The sequence below is a fragment of the Rhinopithecus bieti genome, unplaced genomic scaffold (genome assembly GCF_001698545.2).
Source record: "Rhinopithecus bieti isolate Rb0 unplaced genomic scaffold, ASM169854v2 scaffold_40803, whole genome shotgun sequence".
NCBI classification, from domain to species: domain Eukaryota; kingdom Metazoa; phylum Chordata; class Mammalia; order Primates; family Cercopithecidae; genus Rhinopithecus; species Rhinopithecus bieti.
The window spans coordinates 163476-172694 of record NW_016816762.1 but is presented as its reverse complement, the minus strand read 5'-3'; positions in this window follow the sequence as shown (position 1 = coordinate 172694).

The window sequence follows — 9219 nt, the reverse complement described above, 5'->3', positions numbered from 1 at the left end:
CATCCATGTATCATCAACTTGTCCAGGGTGGCAAGGACCAGGCGGCAGCCAGGCCTACGAGGGAGGGAGTAGGGGGAGCCAAGGTCCAGGAGACAGAGGCTCACTCCCGCCCCAGATGACAGACCCCTCGCATCACACACCACGCTGACTCCTCCACACCCAGGTGTGGGAGGTGGGGATGGGAAACACCCGGCCAGCGAGAGACCTGCCTGTCCAACTCCCCCCACCCCACCACGCCCCCGCCCAGCCTGGCTCTGCATCTGCAGTCCTAACTAAGCCAGGCCACTCTGCCTGTGGCCCCTTCAGTCCCTTGGCCTTGAGGAAGACCCATGTTCTGGGAAGTTGTGGCAGGCAGGGCCTGCAACCTGCAAACCTCCCAGCTTCTCGCAGGACATGGCTACAGTGAGGACTTTCCCAAAGCCCCAGGTGAGTTCAGCTGATGGGGCCAACCTGTTTGTCTTTATGATCCCAGTGCTGTCACAGGCCCAGGACTGCCTGTCCAGGCCTGGGGAGGAGTTGCTTGGCCCCAGAATAGCCCCTGCAGGAGGTGAGTAATTACCTGGGCAAACATACAGAGTATAGGTGTGCCAGGCGACTCACACACCTGACCTCAAACAGACACCACGGGGTTCAGGGGACCTCAGGGGGCCACCCACTTATTGGAAAACTACATTATATCCATAATGATCATTACTATTTATTGAGCTCTTATTAGGTGCCATCCAATGTGCCTAAGTATTTTGCTGGTAATAATTCATTAATTCTCACAGCCACCCATGAGGAAAGCACTTTCACCCCCATCTTCCAGGTCAGGTAGCTGTTTCGAAAGGTCAAGTCACTTGCCTGGTGTCACTCAGTAAATGGAGAAGTCCACTCCGTGGCCCCCTCTCTGTCCCTAGCACATTGCTTGACCTCTGCCTTTCAAGGGTGGATTGGATTTTGGAGATCGACAAGTGCGGACTGAGCCAAGGGAAGGGAGTGATCCAGCCAGAGGCTACGCTGTGAGTTCTGCAGCAGGTGCAAGCTCTCCAGCAATGAGCCCAAAGCCTGGCCTTGCGGGTCCTAAGCTCACACTGAAGGCAAGTGGAGAGTCTCCAGGTATTCCAGTTGGGTTTTCTGGGGTCCATCTGTCTCTGCTGTTAGACTGAGCGGTGCAGAGGACTCAGGGCTGCCCTCAGGACAATGCAATCCTAGGAGGGCTGTCCCCCTCACACACACACACACACACACACACACACACACACACAACATGTGCAGCATGCCGGGTACACACACAGGGTGTGAGATCAAAGCCAAGCCAAGGGTGGTCAGGGGAGGTTGGGCTTCTGTAGCCTTCAACACCCACCTCAAAAGCCACAGAGCATGCAAAGGACCAGACACAAGGAAAACCCCCTCCCCCCAGGCACCTTCCTGAAGGCACGGGTCAGGCAGATGGTGATGGCGGAGGAATGTATCGGGGGAAGCTGAGGTATAAACGACCTTCAACAAGTTTGGTGACAAGAGAAGAGGACACAGTGGGACTGTGCTAGGGCAGCATGTTGATGAGAGGAGTTTTTAAGGGTGGAAAGTTCTGAGCAGCCACGAGAGTGGAGGAGGAGGCCAGTGATGAAAAGGCTGTGCATGAATTGTATCCACAAATGATATGTCCCAGTCCTAACCCCGGTGCCTGTGAATGGGACCTTATTTGGAAAAAGGGTCTTAGAAACGAATCAAGTTAAGATGCGGTAATGATGAGTTAGGGTTGGCCCTAAGTCCCATAACACTGGTGTCCCTGTAGGAGGGAAGTTTGGACACAGACCTGAGTGGAGGGAGGATGAAGTGAGGAGGCACACAGGAGCAGGTGGGCCAAGGCCAAGGTGGGGATGCAGTGATGCAGCCACCAGCCACAGAATCCCAGAACTACAGGCCACTGAGAGATGTGGGAGAGATGCAAGGAACTGTCCTTCCCCAGAGCCTTCAGACTGAACACAGCCCCGCACACACCTTGATTTCAGACGTCTGACCTCCAGAACCATGAGAAAGAAAAAATCTGTTGTTGAATTCACCCAGTTTGTAAAATTTGTGGCACCAGCCATGGGACATTCGTGCAGAGGGTGACCTGCATGGCTCTAATTCACGAAATCAGCCATGACCTTGTGGTCGCGTCTGTTCTGAGCACAGGGATGCAGCCCACCCTTTCCCTTCTGCACTCTTCCCTGGGACAACCGGGATCTGAGGAATTCCTCTAGGGGCCTGGCTGCAGGAGACTCTCCCCTTCAAGGCCCAAAGGAGGCATGTGGGAGTGTGTGAACAGGACAGGAAACACCGAGCAGGAACCTGCGTAGTGTTGGGGAGCTCCCAGGCCTGCCTACCATCTCAACACTAGCATTTGGATTCCACTGGGAAGGAAAACAAGAAAACTGAAAAAGACAGAGAGGAGAAGGAGAGAGTGCAAGGGACAGTCTCCGTCTTCCCCATTGGCTGTTTGCCAGAGCGTGGCCTGTTGGCACCCCTCGCTTGTTCATAGCTGGCTGGCAACATAGCCATAAATCCACCTGTGCCAATCCATGAATCGACGAAGGGCAAGAGATGACCCTGCTTCAGCCACGGAAGCCAGTGCTCAGACTCCAGCAGGCTGGAAGCTCCCAGAGGAACTGCTGGACACAGCAAAAGGCTCCCAGGCAGGCGAATGGGCTTGGGTTTTAAGACCAACACAGAAATGCCCAGGTACACTTGTGCTGCTTTTCTCTGGAGAAGAGAGAATGTCGCTTTCACCAAGTTATTATTTCTTCCTTTTCAAAAGTGATTGTTATAACATTGTTTTCAAAGTTAAGTAGTGCTGCAAGGCTTGTGATAATAAACAGTTGTTATCACTGCACCTCTTCCCACCTCCAGCTCCCTCCCCTGTGAGTCATCTGCCTTCAAGTCTCTCAGCTGTTTCTGTTGACCTTGATCTTCACACTTCTAACATGATTACAATACTATTCCTTTCGGTTTTATCTCACTTACACTGCCACCTCCCACACACTCCCACCTATTCTACCTACCCAGCATCTTCACAACTTACACAATTACACAATTCGCAACCTTTGGCCAAGTCACTATTTAGTTCTGATATTACTATGACCCCTGTAAATGTTGTCACAACTAAACCACTTAGGGAGCTAGGATGGTCTTTCCTTTTTAGTACAACTTTTTGTTTTTCCTGGGGTTAACTATTGCCTCATTTTTTCATAAACTTAATTTTTTTGTCTACTACTTACCAATTATCTGCACCCCCCCCCCCAATTTTCTGATAGAGCTATAAAAGTCCTCTCAACAAAGTCAAACATACTAAGTAATCATTCTTTTGTTGTTGCTTGTCCTTTCCCTTGGAGACATTCTCTCCAGAGCTCTCTGTCCACCTATTTGCATCTGGGCTGGCTAACCTCTTGGCTTATGGCACAGCTCCCCGGTGAAAGTTCCCTTCAACTTCAGTAAGAATTCCTTCATCCTTTTCTGGTGCTAGATCTAATGTGTCCTGTGCCTCACATCTTTCTCTTTTGGGGTTTACTTCCTTGTGCAAGTGACACCCATACCACAGGAACTTCCTGAGAAAGAATGCACGTGAGGTTCAATGATTTAATCCTGCATACCTTCAAACATCTTTGTTCTACCCTTACATTTGATTTTTCATTTATTATTTGAAAATGTGGCTAGCCTTTTCAGTAAGGAAGTTCATGTACTGCAGGTCTGTATTGTTTTGTTTTGTCTTTTGACATCTCTCTCCTCTTTCTGCTCTGCTCTGAGTGCCAACTCCAGAGCTGGTCTGGCTCAATTTCTCTATAGTGTGCACTTCCTGAGTTCTCTTCAGTGAGGTGGATGAGTCATCTAGCCAGGTGGATGATGGAGGCAGTCTCAGGGACTAAGTGTCTCTGACGATGCGTTCAACCACTACTACAGTGTGAAGCCAGCCCCTCATCCCCACCTTCAGAGACCCCTGGTGCCTCAGATTCCTTGGCCATTCTGGAGCTGCTGTGCCCATGGCTTGTGTAGTCGGCGGTCGTTTTGGCAATCAGTGGTGCTTCAGCTTTCACTGTTCTGCCGTGCCATTTCATCACCAGGGATCACTTTTGGCTGCGTGAACCAGAACCCGGGGCCAGAGCTCAACCAAACAACATTTTAATTTTCTTACCCAAGCAAGCAGTCCTGGCTTGTACAGCCTCCCCAGGATGCCACCAGGACCCCAAGCTCCTTCTATCTCACTGCTCTGCCATCCTGTGTCACTTTCTTCCTCATGGAGGCTTCCTGGTCACAAGACAGCCACTCCACCTCCAGCCTCTTGTTCACAATCCAAGGAGATGGAAGGAAAGAAATGATGAGGAACCAGTACTGCTGCAATGTCAGCAACAGTATTTCCCAGGATCTCCAGCAGATTGTTTTTTTGGGTTTTGTTTGTTTGTTTTTTGTTTTGTTTTGTTTTTGAGGCAGGGTCTCACTCTGTCACCCACGCTGGCTGGAGTGCAATGGTGCAAACCTGGCTCACTGCAGCCTCGACCTCCCAGGCTCAAGCAATCCTCCCATCTCAGCCTCCTAAGTAGCTGGGACTGCAGACACACACCACCATACTTGGCTAAATTTGTTTATTATTATTATTTTTTATATATAAAGACAGGTTTCACTATGTTGCCCAGGCTGGTCTTGAACTCCTTGGCTCAAGCAATCCAAGCTGGTGAGAACATGGAGCCAGTGAAGCTCACACAAGTCACCAACAAGAATGCAAGATGCAATAGCCACTTTGGAAAATAGGTGGGCAGCTTCTTATAAAGTTAAACAGATACTTAATGAAGGACCCAGCAATCCTAATCCTAGGTATTTACCCAAAAAGTAAAAACTAGTGATCAGGCCAGGTGCGGTGGCTCATGCCTGTAATCCCAGCACTTTGGGAAGCCGAGGTGGGAGGATCACTAGAGGTCAGGAGTTCGAGACCAGCCTGGCCAACATGGCAAAACTCCATCTCTACTGAAAATACAAAAATTAGCTGGGTGTGGTGGTGTACACCTGTAGTCACAGCTACTCGGGAGGCTGAGACAGGACAATTGCTTGAACTCAGGAGGCAGAGGTTGCAGTGAGCCAAGATCATGCCATTGCAGTCCAGCCTGGGCAACAGAGCAAGACTCTGTCTCAAAAACAAAAACAAAGCAAAACAAAAACAGAAACAAACAAGCAAAACCTAGAGATCACAAAAAAACTTGGACACAAATGTTTCTGGCAGCTTATTCATAATTGTCTCAAACTGGAGACAACCCAAATATCCATCAACTGGGACATGGATGAGCAAACTGTGGGGAATCCCAACAGCAGATATTATTGTTCAGCAACAAAAAGGAACCATCTACTGACACTTGCAGCAACATAAATGAATCTCAGACGTGTTATGCTGAGTGAAAGATGCCAGACACCAAAAGCTACAGGCTGAGATCCCATGGAGACGACATTCTGGAAAAGGCAAAACTGTAGAGACGGGGAACAAATCGGTGATTGCAGGGGTTGAGAGTAGGAGCAGGGAACTGGCTGCCAAGGGGCATGGGGGTGATACAGATATGGTCTGTGTTTGGCTCTGGTGGTGGTTACACAACTGTGAGCATTTGTCAACACTCATAGAACTGTACACTAAAACAATGAGTTTGACTGTATGTTGATTATATCACTCTCTCTTTTTTTAAAAATAGGGTCTCACTCTACTGCTTGTCACCCAGCTCAAGCAATCCTCCCACCCCCGACTTCCTGGTAGCTAGGATCTACAGGTGTATGCCACTATGCACAGCTAGTTTTAATTATTTGTAGGATGTGGTCTTGCTATGTTATCCAGACTGGTCTCAAACTCCTGGCCTCAAATGATCCTCTCACCTCAGCCTCCTAAAGTGCTGGAATTACAGGCGTGAGCCACCTTGCCAGCCTATATCTCAATCAGCCTGACTTTTAGAAGATTTCAGGCTGGATGCAGTGACTCACAAGACCAGCCTGGGAAACATGGGGAGACCCCATATCTGTAGAATGTTTTAAAAATATCAGCCGGGCATGGTAGTATGCACCTGTAGACCTAGCTACTGGAGAGGCTAAGGCAGGAGGATCACTTGAGCCCAGGGTTTTGAGGCCACAGTGAGCCATGATCATACAACTACACTCTAGCCTGGATGACAGAGCAAGACTCTGTCTCTAAAAAATAAAGGGAAAATAAAATTTGTAAAAGGTTTCAATCAACACACTTGTGGAATGCACACCACACCTCTATTTATTGACACTCTGATCATGTGAGCTTAGTCAAGGCCCTGAAAAGTCCTGCAGTTCATTTAACCAAGAGTATTATCCTTCAAGTCTCTTTCCAAGTGACATGTGTTGGCAAGCATCAAGCAAGATGATCTGGAATGTCTCCCTCCACACAAATAGTCTGTGATTGTCAAGTGGTTTGGGTCAATGGCCTCCCTGAAGGGGGCTCTGGGAAGTGGGAATCAGACCTTGTGTTTAGGTTTCTTTGCAGAGAGCCACCTCCTCTCCTCGTTCATGTGCTGACTCAGGTCTTCTGCAGCCCAGGAAACATGGAAGGAGGGAGCAGACCATGTGTATGTCCACACCCTTGGAAAACAGCGGCTCCCACGAAGGGAGAGAGGCTGAGCCCCAGCCCTGTGGATGGTGGCTGCCCAACCCTGGGAGGCTGGTGGCAGCCAAGGGACCAGACCCTCTCAGCCCATGGCCCCAACATCAAGGCCGTCACTGGTGGGTCACTTCCTCATGGGCTAAGCGCTGCTCATCCATTTCTAGTTTGGCTTTCACAAGGTGCCCTTTGAGGCAATGTGGCATCATGTCCATGTGTCATGAGATGTGGCAAAGCCGCTCACCACTGACCAACAGGCCTCCCAGGGGTCAGGAGCCCAGTACCAGATGGGGCAGAACCGTCCTTCCCAAGGTCTGGGCCGTCTGTCCTTACAGTCAGAGCAGGGCAGGGCCCAAACCCTCAAATCACTTCCCATTTCCCATTTCCACATCCTTCCAGGTGTTTAGGGAGACAGCTACAACTCAGCCCCCGGGGAAGCACTCACCAGGAACTCCAGCAGGAAAGGAGGGCGGCCAGCCAGCGTGTGGGTGCCTTCTCCTCCAGCTCCACTAGCAGCAAATGGTGTTGGCCTTGGCCCTCCCCTGCCTCACCCCCAGCCTCCTGCTGTCCAGTCCAGATGCTAAAAATAGCCCCAACCTGCATTCAGAATCCAGCACATCATACTTTCCACACCAGGCATCTGTGCAGTTGAGTGGAGGCCACTGTGACTCCACTACCTCCCCAACACAGCCTTCTACCCACCATGGCAGAGGGAGCTTGCAAAACCAGAGGGTGGGTGCAAGAACTCACACCCTCTCTAAGTGCTTTCCAGAGGTGGGCCAGGCGGCCAATGGTTGCCCCTGAGGCCCAGGAGAGGAACTGACCTCACTGGCTTTGTAAACGCCATGATATTCAAGTTCTCATGTTTCCTATTTCTGAGCAAGCCAAATCAATGTCAACATACATGATATATATCTATGAATGTGGTCTAGAAAGAGATCCTTTATTTTGCAAGACAAGTTTATAGCAAGCGAATCTTTTGATTCCTGAAAATATATTGTTTTTCAAAGTTCCGAGTGACGTGCAGCTATTTCATAAACCGGAGCCGTGATCAGGTACACCATTACCCCTTCCTCTAGGTGGTATTTCAAAGGATACGTATTTCCCCCACCGTTCATGAATTAACTCCTTGTTTTACTTTCCTAGGGTGGCAATCATAAGACACCACAGACTGGGTGGCTGAAAACAGAGAAATGTGTTCTTTGGCAGTTATGGAAGCTATCATGGAATCCTGAAATCAAGGTGTCTCCCGGATGTCTCCAGGGAGAATTGTTCCTGGCCTCTCCCCGCTCCTGGTGTCTGCTGGCACTGCCAGGCGTCCTTCGGCCTGTAACGGCGTCACTCCCATCGCAAGCCATCTTCTCCCTGCCCCTTTACTCCACCTTCCCTCAGTGTGTGTCTGTGTCTGTATCCAAATTTCTCCTTTTTGAAAGGGCACTGGTCATACTGCACTAGGGTCCCTGCTGATGACCTCATTTTAATCAGATTACTCTGTAAAGGTCTTATCTCTAAGCACAGTCACATTCTAGGGGACTGGGGATGAGGACCCCAACATACCTGTTTTGGGGGGACACAATTGAACCCTAACACTCACAGTTTCTAATAGAAGAGGAGAGGGGAAAGAAGGAGGAAAGGGGGAAGGGGGCGGAGACCTCGGCAGGAGGGAGGGAGAAGCCAGCCTGCTGCCCTGTGCACACTGGCGGTGTTTCTGAGCATTGTGCTTTGGTTCTGCATGCTGGGCGGGCGAAACAGGGTGCTGGCATCCAGGCTCACCCAGAAGGGAGGGGGACCTGCAGGGGGAGGGGAGCACCCAGGGGATCAGGGGAGGAGAGAGTGGGCCAGGTGACCTGCCAAGCGAGAGAAAGTGGGGGAAGCTGGACAGCATTTGCAGACAGCATGACAGCAGCCGCCCGCTCCCCTCTGAGCCCCAGGCCCCCAACAAGCGGGCCTCTGGCTCCAGTTCTGGGAGGGGTGTGGAAGCGGATCTTGGCTCTCCCTCCCTGGCAGCACCCCCACCTCCCTTTGTCTCAATTTCCAATAAATAAATGTTGCCTGGGATATACTTACATCAAAAAGTTATGTGTCACTTACCTAGCATTCACATTTCACTGGGCGTCCTAAATTCTATGTGGTAACCCGACTGCCACCAGACATACTGTTTACTTCTCTATCGTCACGCAACCAGTTGCCACATTAAACACAACACTGCAAACATTGTCAGTGGATCCTGACTTCCTCGTGGACCCTACTGTGTCAGGGAAAGACAAACGAACGAACCCCAGAAGGAAACGCCGTGAGTTGTTCGCAGTGCCTGTCTGCTTGGTGGGCTTATGAGTGGTTTTCTTTCATTTATTTATTTATTTATTTATTTATTTATTTATTTATTTATTATTTATTTATTTGAGAGTGAGTCTCACTTTGTTGCCCAGGCTGGAGTGCAGTGGCGTGATCTCAGCTCACTGCAACCTCCACCTCCCAGGTTCAAGTGATTCCCCCGCCTCAGCCTCTTAAGTGACTGGGATTACAGGCATGCACCATCATGCCCAGCGAATTTTTGTATTTTTGGTAGAGACAGGGTTTTGCCATGTTGGCCGGGCTGGTTTTGA